The sequence below is a fragment of the Macrobrachium rosenbergii genome, chromosome 28, assembly GCF_040412425.1.
Source record: "Macrobrachium rosenbergii isolate ZJJX-2024 chromosome 28, ASM4041242v1, whole genome shotgun sequence".
NCBI lineage: Eukaryota > Metazoa > Arthropoda > Malacostraca > Decapoda > Palaemonidae > Macrobrachium > Macrobrachium rosenbergii.
In genome coordinates this window covers 14,629,149-14,645,014 of record NC_089768.1, presented here as the reverse complement: position 1 = coordinate 14,645,014, position 15,866 = coordinate 14,629,149, and the positions used below count along the sequence as shown (strand labels likewise).

Sequence of the window (15,866 nt, the reverse complement as noted above, 5' to 3'; positions counted from 1 at the left end):
TATTTGTTTTATTTCCCAGTACTGTATATTGTGGTCATACTTCCGGATTTATCAGGTACCTGCAGATGTTCCGCCTATGAAAATTTCCCAACCTTTTATTGTTACTTACTACTCCATTGATATACAAAAGCCTTTTGACATACATGACGGTACTATACTCTGTCCTTAAGTGATTATACATGGTAAGTTTTAACTCTTTAAGGTGCATTTGAATTGGAAAATGTAGATAATCTAGGAAGCTCTTAGAGCATCACGTTTCACATTAGCTATAAATGACTGCCTGTCAAGTACTACCTTGATTTAATGTTTAATGCATGCTCCAATGTAAAATGCAAGTTATATTCATCAAAGATTTTCCTCCTGTTAAGCCCTGTCCACACTGGCAGGCGTCCTAAAACCCCTTCCACTATACTGACCCGGTGAGTATGGAGCCAGAACGATGCGATTGTCTGGTAACACTGCTTCAGAAGCGAGAGAAAATATAAAGAGCCGCAAGTGCCCGGTGCCCTTCCCCGCTAGTGTGGACAGACCCATTCACCTCTCAACCCTTTTTACTGTATCTTTTCAGTGCTGAATGACTTAATAGGTCCCAGCGCTTGGCATTTGGCCTAAAATCTATATTCTATTCAAGAAATTAGGTTGAGATAGAAGTTTAATAAAAAACTGGACATTGATAACATGTAGTTGTGACGCTAGTCCATAACTCATGTTGTCTATTAAAAATACCAGACTGCTTAACACCCATGAGCCAAACTTTTGATATTCTGAAGACTTAATCTTCACAACTTGAAAACTCAAATTGCAGCTGGGAAAAGGGAAGGTAAAATGCCTGAAACTTCAAACAAATCTGGTATAACATAGGCCGGTGACAAGTAAACCCTAACATATTGCGCAATACCTTATTTACAGGATTCAGAATATGTACTAGAGCTTTCTAGTCTTCTCTCAGCAAATCTGTGGAGACCACACACAATCTAACGTACTCTCAAATAGGAATGCTGTGCACGCATGACTCCCTCAGCTGGGGCTTAGTGCCGTCAGTGCACGTCGTGCCGGCACTGTAGGCATTACTTAAGGTTCTTTAAAGCGTGCCTTCAGCCCATAGCTGCAACCCTTTTCGTTTCTTTTGCTCTACCACCTTTCATATTTTCTTTCCTCCATCTTACTTTCCACCCGCTCCTAACAATTGATTCATAGGCCAATTATGAGATTTTATTCCTGTTTACACCTTTCAAACCTTTTACTGCCAATTTCCGTTTCATCGCAGAATGACCTCATAGGCCCCAGTGCTTGGCCTTTGGCCTAAATATCAACATATTCAAACACGTGACTACAGTGACTCTTAACAAAACATTAACCAGATTTTCCTAATTGTTCACTACCAATCTCTAAAACTCATTAAGACGATGCCTAGAAGCAACTTCTTCCAAAAATTGCACTTATTCCTCCCTGGGTGGTGCTTACATTCGAGCATGTGGCCCTTTGCGTTATTAAATAATGACTAAATACGTAGAGCATAAGTAACATACAATGGAGTGTAGACAAAAAGATTAACACTGCCATTGACAGTACACAGATTGGCCTAACTCGCAACAATATAAGTAAAAGCAGATTCAAGCCACCGTGGGTGAGAAGGAAAAGAGGAAAATACTTATCGAAAAGAAAGAAGGGTCAACAATAACATCAGAAGTAGTAATTTTTGTGTGTTTATGAACAGGAGATATGAGGGGTATGATTTGATTAATATTCCAAAGGGTGAAAAAAAACCTGAATGTACTAATGAATAAACTAACGGTTTTCGCAATGGAATCAATTATAAGGGGACTCACGAGGAGGAAGCACCGTCCAATGATAGAATGCAGATATGATTTTAGCAGAAATTGGGACACTTCGTATACTATTTGACTTTGCAGAATATGGAACTAGAAAACAGTACCGAAAATTGGTTATAAGAAATCAAAGAGAGAACACTAGCCTGAATGTGCTAGCTACAGAGGCACCGCATTTACATTGGTTGTGAAGAAAATATTCTGTATGCCCATTCTCTGTAGGCTGGAGTAAAAGCAATATAACAAGCGCGGAGATAAAAAAAAAAAAAAAGCTGGTTTTAAACAGGGCAAGAGTTACACATATCAAACGTTAGTGCTAAAACGTATGTATGAAATTTAAAAATTCCCTTTGGTGTTTTTTCGTGATACGAAAATTATTTTTAAAACGCTTACAGACCTATGTTACAGAATGTCTTGTGCCACTATGGTATTCCTGTTAAAAATGTAACTAAGGAAACAACAGATATAACAAAGTGTGCACGAAGGCGTGGAATAACACTAAATGTCGAAGCAAGTAATGACCAATGATACACGTGAAAGGTTCTCTTCTTGAGCTGGAATTTCGCGAAAGACTAAAAGAAGCAAATCAAACAATGGGCTGGCAGAACAAGATTTGGGAATCAAGCAGACTGAAATTTCATACAAAAGTAAGATTATTAACGTAGTACGAGCTGCACTGCTATACAGACATGAATCTTGGCATGACAACGAAACTACAGCATGTGTAAAGGAAGAGCAAGATCTAGCCTGTGCAAAGACAGAAAGAGAAGTAGCAAAAGAAGCTGAAAGGCAATGTGAAGAGGCTGAAAAGCAGAGTGCTTATGAAGGAAAAGCGAGAGAATAACCAAGACAGGACGCTGGAAAGCAGCGGGAACATGAACTTGAAGTAATGAGACCCGAGGCCGAGGTACCTAATCCTAAATAGAAACCCAGGACAGGTAAGCACCATTAGCACCCCTATAGTCACTGCTAAACCCAAGTTGCATAGGTTTGATGGAAGAACGTGGAACGTTTTTAACTGAACGCTTAGAGATACTTACTGTAAGCCAAGGGTGGCCTAGGGACGAGTGGGCTATTTATCCAAGTCCATTACTAATAGGTAAGGACCTGCGGTTTTTTTTCTTATTAGCATATTTGGGGTGGGAAATTTTGTGAGCCTAAGCCAGAACAAGGTGAGACTCCATGGTAGTTTGTAGCTAAGCTACAGAGATATTTCAAAAGATAGCTTGAAATGCCTGCATGCAACAAAGAAAATGATGATTTTGCAGATTTACTTAGCAGACAACAGTTTATCAGCTCATGATCAACCAAGATGGCATTAGTCCTCTGGGTAAGAATACCAAAAGACATTGGCTGAACAGTGAAGCTTGTGGAGCAGTACTTTGACACTCATGGGCTAAGCTGAGTGGAATGCCAGAAGCCAATGAAGAAGTCTAGACGACTAGTCAGGGTAATAGACCCAAGGAGTACAAAACAGCCAACAGAGATGCTTTGTATATCAGAGGCCAGGACTCCTTGTCAAAGACTGAAGTTGGACGCCTTTTAGGAGTAAGGCAAAGCAGTAGCAGACTGACGTAAGTGAAGGAAGGTGCTTCGTGTGTCACGTACCAGGGCATTTTGCCAGGAACTGAGCAGAAGTTTAAGCAAATGGCTGCCAGTGCTACGGTAGTGGAAGAACCGTGGAAAGTAACATCATGATTTGTAAGGATGTCGACATAGTCCAGTTGGAAGATTACGCTGAAGATGTTAGGCCGAAGCAGGTGGATGGAAATGAACTGTCTGTTGTGGCAGGGGCATGTAGAGCTGCAGAACATAATTACAGACACCACAGTTTACCTGTCGTGAAGGATACAAAGGTAAGGAGAATTTAACTGCATAATTATTTTTGTTTTGACCAGAATCTCAGATGCAAAGTAAAATGCCATTTAGTGCTGATAAGTTTGAGAATTCACAGTTATCATTACTTTCCCTGTGGGTGTATAATTATGATCTCTTTTATGCATTGGTATAATTCGTAACGTTGGGAGGCCACTTGTTTTGCTCAGTTCTCCTTCCGTCCTCGGATGAAGAGATGTTCCAGGCAGAAACAGGAAGTGCTGGACTTTATTGAATGTAAAAGCTTTTACACAAATTAATGATGCATTGGAGTTATTTTTTTTTTATAATTGATAGGGGTGTCAGATTTTCCAGTTCTCCACAGCAAGGGTAATTGTGTACAGTATATTGAAGGCTGCAAGTGTAAGGTTGTCCAAAAATAAGATGACAGGAACAATGAAAACTGATTTATTAACAAAAAAACATATACAACTTTCTAAAAAGGACTGCAGCCATGTCTGCATGAAGGCCCAGTGCATAAAGGGCAGATGTGTGACCTGGGTCAACCAATTATGCAGATACAAATATACAACCTAAGAAACTAAATCTAAGGCATGGAATATGACCTGCCAGACAAATGTTACAATAAATAATAATAAGTTATTAATGCCGACTGGCTTTGTTTTTACATAAATCAACAGCAGAACACTTCCGATGACCGCGACCCGACGACCTCGGGTCGCGGAGCCTTCCAAGGTGAAGGCTGGAAGGTCCCTTACAGAAAACGGAGCGGAGGAGAACGAGTTTCAGGGGGGACCTTACAGTACTCCCCCCCAAGACGTTTGTGACGGCTGATTAATTCCTGTAACGGGAGGGAGGGCGGAGGGTTCCCCTGGATCTTGAAGTGAAAACTAAGGGAGGGGTACCGTCCTCGGTGTCCTCCTGCAGGATACCAGCCCCTTGGTGGCTCTTGGGGGAAACGATTGCTCTGGGAGGACGTCCCCGTCCCTTCCTTGTGCGCTGCTGACGTGCGATAAGGGGCGCCTGGGTGGCCCATTGACCCTCGACACCTTCTGGATCAGCTTCGTCGGGCAGAAAGGCTGGTTTCAACCGGTCTATGGAGACCCAATCTTCCCTCCCATGGATGTGAAGCTGGTAGGCCTTCCCGTTACGCCGAAGTACTTTGAAGGGGCCCCTGTACGGATTTGTTAGGGGGGGCCGTACTGCATCGTCCCTGACGAAGACCTGCCTGCAAGATGATAAGGCTGGGGGAATGTAGACTGGGGTCCTTGCTTGGAAGGATCGCCTACAAGGTACAAATTTGCCGGCAATCTCCCGTAGCCTCTGCATGGTGATGTCCTTCCTTCCTTCGACCAGTTCTCCCGGCACGGTCAGCGTTTCCCCATAGACTTTCTCGGCAGGGGACGGCTCGCCGTTGGCCCGTGGGGCGGTCCTGAGGCCGAGGAGGACCCAAGGTAGCTGGTCTTTCCAATTTTCTCCTGAACACCTTGCTGTAAGGGAGGCCTTCAGTGAACGGTGAAACCTTTCCACCATCCCGTTTGCCTCGGGGTTGTAAGATGTTGTGGTATGGTGTTTGGTGCCCAGGAGCTGGGTCAGGGCGGCCCACAGCTCCGACAGGAATGCCGAGCCCCTATCCGTGGATATGTCGTCCGGGACTCCGAACCGGCTGATCCAGCTGGTGAGGAGAGCTTCTGCGCATGCTGTAGAAGTTGCTTCGGACATCGGCGTTGCCTCTGGCCACCTGGTGGAGCGGTCGACGACTGTCAGGATGTATCTGGCTCCTCCTGAAGGTGGTAGGGGGCCGACGATGTCGACATGGATGTGGCCGAAGCGTCTCCTCGGCTGCGGGAACTCTCCTACCCCTGATTCTGTGTGCCTGCCGACCTTGCTTCTCTGGCAGTGGAGGCATTGCTTGGCCCAGGTCCTGGCGTCCTTTCGGATCCCGTGCCACATGAATTTTTCCGTCAGGAGGCGCGAGGTGGTACGGCCTGAGGGGTGGGAGAGGCCGTGGATCACGTCGAAGACCTCCTTACGCCGGGAGGCCGGGATTAGGGGACGGGGACGGCCCGTGCTGGTGTCGCAGAGAAGGGTGAGACCTGAATTTCCGAAGGGCACATCCCTCCACACCAGGGACGTATAGGCGGTACAGTAGGCGGGTGTCTCTGGGTCGACAGCCTGTTCACGGGCGAGGTCCTCATAATCGATCCCAAGCTGGATGGAGTTGCCGGGGATGTAACGGATGGAACAGGAGAACTCCGCCAATGCTGCCAAATGCCTCTGCTGCCTTGCCGACCAAGCGTCACCCGCTTTCGTGAAGGCGTGGACCAGGGGTTGGTGGTCTGTCCACAGGATGAAGGGCGTCCCCTCCAGGAGGAACTTGAAGTGTCTCACCGCCACGTAAGCGCGAGGAGCTCCCCTGTCGAACGTGCTGTATCGTGCCTCGGTGGGACTAAGTTTCTTGCTGAAGAAGGCCAGGGGTGGGGTGTGCCGTGGATTACCTGTTCCAGGACGGCGCCGCAGGCAACATTGCTGGCGTCTGTTGTCAGCTGCAGAGGGGCACTGGGGTCATGGTGTGCCAACGTCGCTGCCTTGGCGAGGATGCCTTCGCCGTGGAAGGCCGGTCCTGTTCTGGTCCCCACACTAAGGATTTGGGGCGTCCCTTCAGGGCCTCCGTCAGGGGGCCATGGTGTGGGCAACACCGGGATGAATCTCCTGTAATAGTTCACCATCCCGAGGAACTCCTGAAGGGCCTTGATTGATGTGGGCGTGGGGAACTTCTCAATGGCCCTGACCTTAGAAGACAGGGGGTGGACGCCCAGTGGCAACGTCATTCCTAAAAGTCTTGGAGATTTCATTGAAACCTATAAGAATGAGCCTTTTCTTGGGCAAGGACTGTCATAATAAATAAAAAAGAACACTGCTTGTTTAAAATTAGTCGAAAAACTAAAGAAGACTAATGCTGCTGTTGACAAGGATAGTATATCCATGGCTATAAACCATATATGCAAGTAAGTTTTTAAAAGAATAAATATTCAATGTAGCAAAATACTGTAAAACAAGAATATGCCTGTGTGCATCTATTCATGATCATGCATAATTCTCTGTATCATTCTGGAATGATGTTAATTTTTGTAACGGAATATTGGTAAGATGTCGGTGAGATTTTGTTACTCTGTGTTGAAAAGCCTGGCAAGGCAATGTTACTGGAGGTTTTATGCATTTTTCTTTTTCTTCAAGATGTTTCCACACTGCCTGAGCCAGCCAAGATCATCTAACTTCTGCTTTGTGTTATCACAGAGTGTAGGCCAGAACATCCAAGTGTGAACTGAGGGCAACGATACATATTAACCGAGGTATGACAGACGAGACAAAAAAGACAGGCAGACAGACAGAGGGCAGCCTATCCCACATCTCCAGTAATCTCACATAGAAAGGAGAACCTAGAATTATATTTAGAGGGATTGTTTTAGGGGCAGCTGAAAAGGGAGCTGCTAAACAAGGAAGAAAGTGTGTAAAGGACCTCTGCCAGATCGCTTCCATGAGGTTGTGAATGAATTTTATGTCATCCTTTAGTAAGTGTTCTAATTACACCATATTATAAAGCCAAAGGTATACTTGTACCACAAGCTTTATCATAAATTGCGACATTTATATATTTATATATATACAATATATATATGTGTGTGTGTGTGTGTGTGTGTGTGTGTGTGTATAGTGTGTGTGCATGTATCTCTACAGGAAAGTAAATACAGAAAGAAAGATTAATGAACAAATAACTTTCATGATAAAAGATGCAAAACAAGTGATGCTATCTGACATGAATATTGTCCTGGGATGACAGAATCGGTGTTATGTAGAACTGCTACACTGTTTAACTGTGGAGGGCAAAAGGGAAAGATCTGATTGATGCAAGGATAAAAAGGATTGGTGTCAGATTGAGAATGCTCGTGGAAGTGACTGCTGAGGATGTCGAAAGGCAGCTAAGATGCTGAAGAATGAAAAGACACCGAGAACTGATGAGATAACAAATCAGATGCTGTGATATTGTAATGATGGTATAAATGAGTGGCCAACCTAGATTTGTCAGGCAGTCTAGATGAGAGAACGGTTCTAAAGGAATGGGTGGAAAGAATAATTGTTCAATTGTATAAGAGAAAAGTTTATGGAGGAGACTAAAAATTATAGCTACAAAATTATTCAGTATACCAGGGAAGGCGAGGGTGTGTTACGCCTCCGTGGCTGTTCAGTATCTTTATAGATGGAATGATGCAAGAAAGCAGAGAAAAGCAGGCACCTGTCTCCGGATGCATTTATGAATTTCCTCTGAAAAACTGACGAAAGTCACTGTCCCTACGAATCAAGCAGAATCATTATTCTGTAAGAAATGGTCGAACATCGAATGCGTCGTTTATACATTTGAGAGATTCTGATCATCCTGACAACTGAAGTGCAGCAAGGTCCATTGTTCTGTGCAACGATGCAGTTAAAAAGAGTATCATTCGATCTTGTGTTATTAAGTCAGACATTGGTGATGTTTTATACTAAAGACTTGGACTGTTCAACTTCACTGGTTTTGCAATTTAAACATTTATTAATAAGTATAACCACAGAAATTTCTACTTAGTTGCATACATGTTTTGTAGTTTCCAGCGTTAAGTTCGCCATTTCAACTTGTGACCGCATTACCCAGGATTAACTTGCTTAACATCGTTTGGCAGTAAAGCATTTGGTGGTTCTTGTTCCTTTTGCCTGCTTTATAACATTATTTTAATGTCTCATTTGTGAACCCACTGTGCGTGAATAAAAGTTAAAGCGTTTGATGCTGTAATAGTACCAGCTCACACACACACACACACACACACACATATATATATATATATATATATATATATATATATATATATATATATATATATATATATATATATATATATATATATATATATAAATGGATGTATGTATGCATGTGTGTGTATGTGCATGTGCCAGAATAGCTCTGAAACGCATTGAGCAATTTCAGCCAAACTTGGCATACATATGACTTACAATCTAGGAATCAGCACTGTTGGGGTAAGAAATCACTAGAGCCAAAGGGCACCAAAGTGGGTGGTGGTGGGAAGGACTTCCCTGGAACGGGGCTGGTTATGGCCATAGACTTAGTAACTAAATAAACTTTACGAATTTATCATACCTAATTTCAGTATACATATGACTTACTGTCTGAGGGGTGAGGGTATGGGAAGGGGGATGACAGTGAGAGAGAGAGAGAGAGAGAGAGAGAGAGAGAGAGAGAGAGAGAGGAAGAGAGAGAGAGTAGATGAGGTGTTAGGGAGAAGAAAGAGGGAAAGAGACAGGGAGGGTTGGAGAGAGAGAGAGAGAGAGTAGAGGGGGATTAGGGAGAAGAAGAGGGGAAAAAGTGAGGGAGAGAGAGAGATTATCTGTTGTCATTCAGAGTTATCCTGGGCAGCTCTGGGTTGGTCAGCTAGTGTGTATATGTATATATATATATATATATATATATATATATATATATATATATATATATATATATATATATATATATATATATATATATATATACAGGCAGTCCCCAGTTTCTGACATGGGGTTCCATGCACCCATGCCGCATCGTAAATAGAAAAATTATTGAAAACCATCAAAAATCCAAAGAAAGCCTTATTTTTAATGCTTTTGGTGTATTGGAAATGATGTAAACTGCATTTTTATTGAGTTTTTCATCAAAAAACCCTAAAAATTTTGATTATTCTGCCATTTTGGAGCCATATTTTTTCCGTCGGATTGGCATCGTAAGCGTCATAACCCCGGAGCAAGCGTTGTAAACCGGGAAATAATTTCTGATGAATATATTTGAAAAGCATCATAACCTTGGAACGTTGTAAGCCGGACCCGTCGTAAACTGTGGACTGCCTGTATATATATATATATATTATATATATATATATATATATATATATATATATATATATATATATATACATCCATATATATGCATATAAGATAAATAACCTCAGTTTCATTGTAACTGCTCTCTCTCTCTCTCTCTCTCTTTCTCTCTCAAATGTGTTATAAATCATGTTTCAGCACATGTTAACTCATATGGGCTGTCCAACTGCAAGGGTCCTTGCCAACACAAGGCTGGCTCTATCTAAAACGAACGGATGATGTTCTGTCTAACAATCAAAGTATTTGAATTAACGCTCTTGGAGTCTTATTTCAGTTTCTTGTATGACCATTGTTAGATTACAGACAATCATTATTAGGTATTCTGTTTTTTTTTTAAGACAGTTTGTGTAGGGGCTTTCACAAGGTAATGAATAGCCGTCGTTTTAGGTATATACTGCGTAAGTTCATCTACAATTTGATAGTTAAAGTATGTATGTATTAGTGAATGTTTTATTGTGTTTTCTCCATGAATTGAACGTCTGTTGGGTGTAATGGCTTAATGTTAATAAGATCCTTCCCTGCCAACAAGGGCTTCAGATGTTCTGCTTGCCTGCAAGCTCCTGCCGCGTGGTAAAGGTCGATTAGCTGGTATACATGAAACGAAAGAGAACAGCTGTGCAAGAAAAACACTTTGTAATATAATTTTCCAATAATTATAACCTTAGTTGTGCGAGTTGGTAGGTTAAATCCAGAGATCCACACTAGGCCTCTTCTACATAAAACTGCTCCGTAGGGGGTTAAAGTCGTCAGTGCAACTCATGCGGTGCACTGTAGGCATTATTGAAGGTTCTTTGCAGCATCCCCTCGACTTCTAGCTGCAATCAATTTCATTCATTTTACTGTACCTTCGTTCATGCACTCTTTCTTCCACCCTCTCCTAACAATAATTGTTTCACATTGCAACCGCGAGGTTTTCCTCTTCTTACACCTTTCAAACCTTCTTACTGTCAATTTCCTTTCAGCGCTGAATGACCTCATAGGTCCCAGCACTTGGCATTCGGCCTAAATTCTATATTTCAGTTCCAATTCCTACATAAAACCAGCACTCTTTCTGGCCTCTATGAAACAGCTGACCGTGCTGCCATAATGCCAACTCAGAAACAAAATAGTCATTCACGATATCAGCCTTCGTAAGACGTAGAGCATTGACTATATTCTTTGGCGACTTGTAAAACTGTATTTACATGTCCTTGCAGGGGCGTCATTTGGGGGGGGCTGGGGGGTCAACTGCCCCCCTCAAGACTCAACTTGCCACCCACCCAAGACCCAAGTTGCCCCCCCGCCAAAAGCCTCAACTTGGCCCCCCTCACCCCCAAGCCCCAAGAAGTAACAGCATGTTTTCTTTTGAAATGTGCAATCATAAATATATAAAATTTCTCTGAAATATTATGTTTCTTGATCTTTGTCTGTCTACTAGCTACCAGTGATGATGAAATGAAACATATAGTAGTGGGAGTATATAATTTTTGCTGAAATACCTTGCTCATGTGGCTTCAAAAACACATAAAATAGCTCAAGAAAAAAAACTCAACTGATTAGGCTCACTTCGTTGGCCAAACCGTCTTTGCTCCCCCCACCCCCACAACCCAACAAAAATCTGAAATGACGCCCCTGTGTCCTTGGCCAGATTTTACAACCTGACGAAAAGGAAGTCGCAAGGAAAATATGATAATAAATAAAGCTGAACTCGGCAGACAGTGATCCCTCTTCATATTATTACTATAAATAACGAGTTAATGGAAAGACCCACTTTATAGATGATGAACTTCAGATATTCAGAAAGAAACGGCATACCATTAATTACCCCATTTCCTAATGTCCCCTTTCACGACTATAAGTGTAGCTATACTTAATCTCCTATTGAATATTTAAAAATGCAGAATTTGTTAACATTTACACCAAGGTCTTTGTCCTCTGAGATCGATATGGGGTACGAAGAAAGCAGGAAAAATACTGCAGCTTTTATAAAAAATGAAATCAATGATATACCTGTATAAAGAAAAGCTAAATAATAGTTAATGCCAGGTTTGACGAAGCGAATGAAGGTGTTGAAGTGTAAAAAAAACGTCGTAAATATCGTTCAGGATCTCGAGTGCTTGTTTGGTAAACGTCAAAAGTCTTCTTCCCTACTGCCAAGTACCGAAGGTGCACCGTCTTGAACGGACGAAAACCGTCCTGATAATTCCAATTCCAACAGTAAACCAGCACCCTTATTCAACTCGTAAATCCCTCCTATATAATAGAAGAAGTCTGCTGAGTCCACTACTGTTGCAGGTTCGTCCGTAGGCCTATAAAATTAGAATGACCGAGGGTCTAGGGTTCAGCCTAGACTGAGCTTAGAATGGCCTAACCCTACTTGTGCATAACCTTAGATAACATTGTGCCTTATTAACCTGTTTAACTTGAATATTAGGTAAAGTAGGGTTGCCTCGGGCATATCTTACCAAGGATAGTCGACTTTGTCAGCGTCAAATAGGCCTAGCATAAATAACGGCCCGCATCGATTAGGCCTAATTTAACTTTTGACCCGCAGGCCGCAGTGGGCCCCATCTCGTGAGATTATATGGTAAAAATTGAACTTCCTGCCTTTAGGCCTATGTAATTAGGCCTATCCAGTACCGTGAATAGTTTACTGTAGTGAACTGCCTGACGTAGCTTAACAGGATGTAGATTAGGCCTACGGTTAACCGTTACCTAGCCTAGTCTCCCAGTGGGCTGCCTTAAGCTTGCATGGCTGCTACGTTAAACCCAAAGCAAAATAGGTCATTACTTGAAAAAAATTGGGTGAATGTCAAAAATTGCTCATAGGCCTACTTAATTAGCTTAGGGTATAGGCCTACTGTTTTCATATTAACTTGTAAGTGTTAAATAGATGTAGGCCTAGAGGAGTAAGCTAGCCTGCTCATATCAGTTGCACAAGGATCAGACAATAAAGCACCAACATGAAACAATTGGTAGTTGTAAATGATGGTTGGTGACTGCCGGTCCTGGTTGTCTCGGCCATAAGTCATCATGGCTGTAGCATTGAAAGCAACATAATTCGTTATATTTATGGTATTTACCATCGTAATTGTATGCTTATGTATATCCCCAAGGGGCTGGTACTAAACACAGTGCCCATTTTGGACGTAAACATGCTTACTGCCTAAATGACTTACGGCCGAAATGACCTGAACTTGTGACTGCTACAGCAGCATTTAACCTTGACATACAGTATGTTTTCCAAGCTGTGATATATTTATGTTTTCTGTGAGTTTTTCAGCATACTATAGTATGTATTACAGTACTGTTTGTCTCTGCTGCTACAACATAGGCTACAGTACACTGTACTGTATTTACAAATGTCGTTATGTACAGGCCCATTAGGTGTAGATGTTATTATCCAGGTGCTTTCATCACATTTATGTAGGGGAATTGGGCATGAGATGCATGTTTTACCAATAGCCTTTGAGTTCTGTGTAATTTAACATTGGCTAACCTTTTGACTGCCTTTTTGCAAGAAATCACTACTTACCAAAGCTACTGTGTTTGACAATAATGGAGGTCCCTCCAGTTGGAAAAACTATTTGGATGGAGAATAAAAGTGACATGAGAACATTAGTCAAGAATATAAGATATCTGAAGAACACAATTGGGAAGGTTCTTACAATTTTAAATGTTAACATTAAAAGTACATTAGAATATAAAACTAACCTAACTTCCTTTCCTAATCTAATGTAGCCGTCATCCGTTTTTGAATCAAGATCATATAACTGGTAAACCTGACTGGGAGGGGGTTTTTATTGCATTCACTTACACATTTCTTCCATTTTTATCCTTACCCTGTAGCTACAGTCACTGATACATTGGCTTGAACCATTTTAGGGTACCATGATGTACATAATCCGTCCCAGAGGCCTGTGTTCTATGTGATTGGCCTATTGTACACTGTCGTAAGTCTCCTATTCCAGTGCACCAGTATGAGAAGCTCTCATCAGATCTTACCCATATACCTGTTGGTACTCATTATCAAGGGGCCAGCTCTTAGTTACTCTTTGGTGCACTGTGCTGACTTTAGGTTATATTTTAGCTACCCCCGACAAATTGTTACTGTTGAGACTAATTATGGATTGATCTTCCAAATCCTGTGTAGAATCATAGGAATTTCAAAAGTTCAGATTTGCTGCAAATGCATTTTTGTAGAGCGGGCTGACGTGAGTCTCACTTCATAATTTATGTGATATTTGCCTTATTTATTTTACTTTGTTATATATCACATTTTTCTCTGTTATTTATCTCTACTAGTTTTTTCTTAGTTTCTTTTTCTGTATCTGCTGCTTTCTGTACTGGGCTCTTGGGCTTTTAGCATTCTGCTTTTTCAATGTAGGTTGCAGCTGGCTCAATGATATTGATTTGACAGAGAAAGGAATACTACAGCTTAATCGACAGCCTCAGCATTAGTGGAATTTGTTAAGGAGGATAATGAAATTTTGTCGCTTACCTGTTTTGGCAACTACAAGTACTGGAAGTCAACAGCATTGTGCAGACTGCAGAACCATGAAGGTTTATGTGCACCCAGCAGAAGAATCTTATATTAGCTCTTCAGCTGTTCCTACAGGGTGGTACCAATTAAAGTGTGCTTTGCACAGTTCCTTGTAGACAGTGCTAAACATTCTTTGGAGCATCCTTGTGACTCAAGTGCATTTCTTGAGTTTAAAAATAAGGCACTTATTTTTAAACTTCAGAATCTTTTAGTGAAAGGATATGTTTTAGGATTACTTCAAGATATCTGTACAGGTAGGGAGCAGAGGGTTGTTGTTGATGGGATCTTAGCAAAGTAAGACCTATTGTGTCTGGAGTTCCATAGGGTAGCATTCTTTGTTCAGTGTTAATTTTAGTGTATACAAGTGGTATGGTTGTTGGCCTGGTAAACAAGATTGTTCAGTATGCTGATGATGCAACACTTGTGGTTGTAGTAAAGTCTCCACTTGAGATAAATGAAGCAGCCCTTAGTCATGACATATCAGATCTTCCTCCCTGTCCTCCTCCTCTTCAAGTGGCTGGGACTCTGCTGAATGAGTCTGAAGCTTTGAACTATACTTGGTTTAACTTTTGACTTGACATCTTACTTTTGAGAAACGTTTAATGAAGGTGTTATTTAATGAAAGTGTTAGTGAATGCTACATGGAAGTTAGCAATTACAGTATATGTAAGGCCTCATATATTTATAACTGTGATAAAATCAGTGCAACCTGTTTCAGGTCATTTGTCCTTCTTTTACTAGAATACTGTTCTCTGGTGTGGATGTCTGCTTCTGCCAGAGATTTATCTCTTTTAGATGGCATGGTTTGTAATGGTAGGTTTCTGTTTCCTAACATTAGCATTGTAACTTGAACTATTGACAGATGGTCTCTCGTTTGTCAATTTTTCATAAGTTGTATTTTAACAGAGAACTTTTGCTATCACAGTTGATCTCTGACCCTCTTTTCTTTCCATGAGCAACCAAATGTGTTGAACAGCAGCACCAGTATGTAGTAAATGTACATCACTGTCAAATTTCTCAGTTCCAGAGGTGTTGTAGTTTTATTCCTCATAACATTGGACTTTTGAACGTTCTCCTTGAGGATGATGTGCAATATGAACCTCAAAAGTTGAAGTGAAGATGCAATACATTACTACTCTAAAACAATTTTCCTTGTACTTTTAATTATTTGTTAACATTTTTGTCTATCAATTTATTAATTTGTTAATTTATCATTTTGCTAATAAGTGATCTCTTTCTGTATTTCCTAGTATCTTCTGTCATTTTTCAAATGAACACCATGTTCTTTGGGAGCATGAGTTTCAGGTCAGTGGCTCCTGTAGACCTGATCCATATGAATAGGATCATCTTCTGAATAATAATAATAAATTTTACTTTTCATCTGTTCCCTTTGGTTTCTTCTTACTTAGGCTGGCTGTCTTAATTTCTTTAAGTTTACATTTGTCAAAGTACAATTCTCTTTTAAGAGCAAATTCTTTTGGCAAGTCATCTTAGATTCTAGCAGGGTGATGGATTGGTTCTATTAAACTACATTATTATAATGATGATAATTACTGTACAGTATTATCTCGTCAGATATGTAAGTGATTTTACTTGCACTTAATGTTTCTATCAGGACTTCTATGCACTTCAGGATAGTATCCATACAGTATAAGTTAGACAAGAGTCCTGTCTTTGCCACGCTTTAGTACCCATACAGTATAAGTTAGGCAAGA

General features: G+C 41.3%; 1 protein-coding gene across 7 annotated transcripts in view; it reads left to right on the top strand.

Moving 5' to 3' along the window:
• Nucleotides 1-11,682: 11,682 nt before the first annotated feature.
• Nucleotides 11,683-15,866, top strand: part of LOC136854053 (STE20-related kinase adapter protein alpha) — a 37,259-nt gene continuing 33,075 nt past the window's right edge. For 2 of the 7 annotated variants that reach the window (XM_067130145.1, XM_067130146.1), the window contains exon 1: nt 11,746-11,903. The gene's annotated coding sequence lies outside the window, so the exon portion shown is untranslated. Of the gene's footprint in view, nt 11,904-15,866 lie in introns of all 7 variants that reach the window. The other 5 variants (XM_067130147.1, XM_067130144.1, XM_067130143.1 and 2 more) reach the window with 5 other exon arrangements.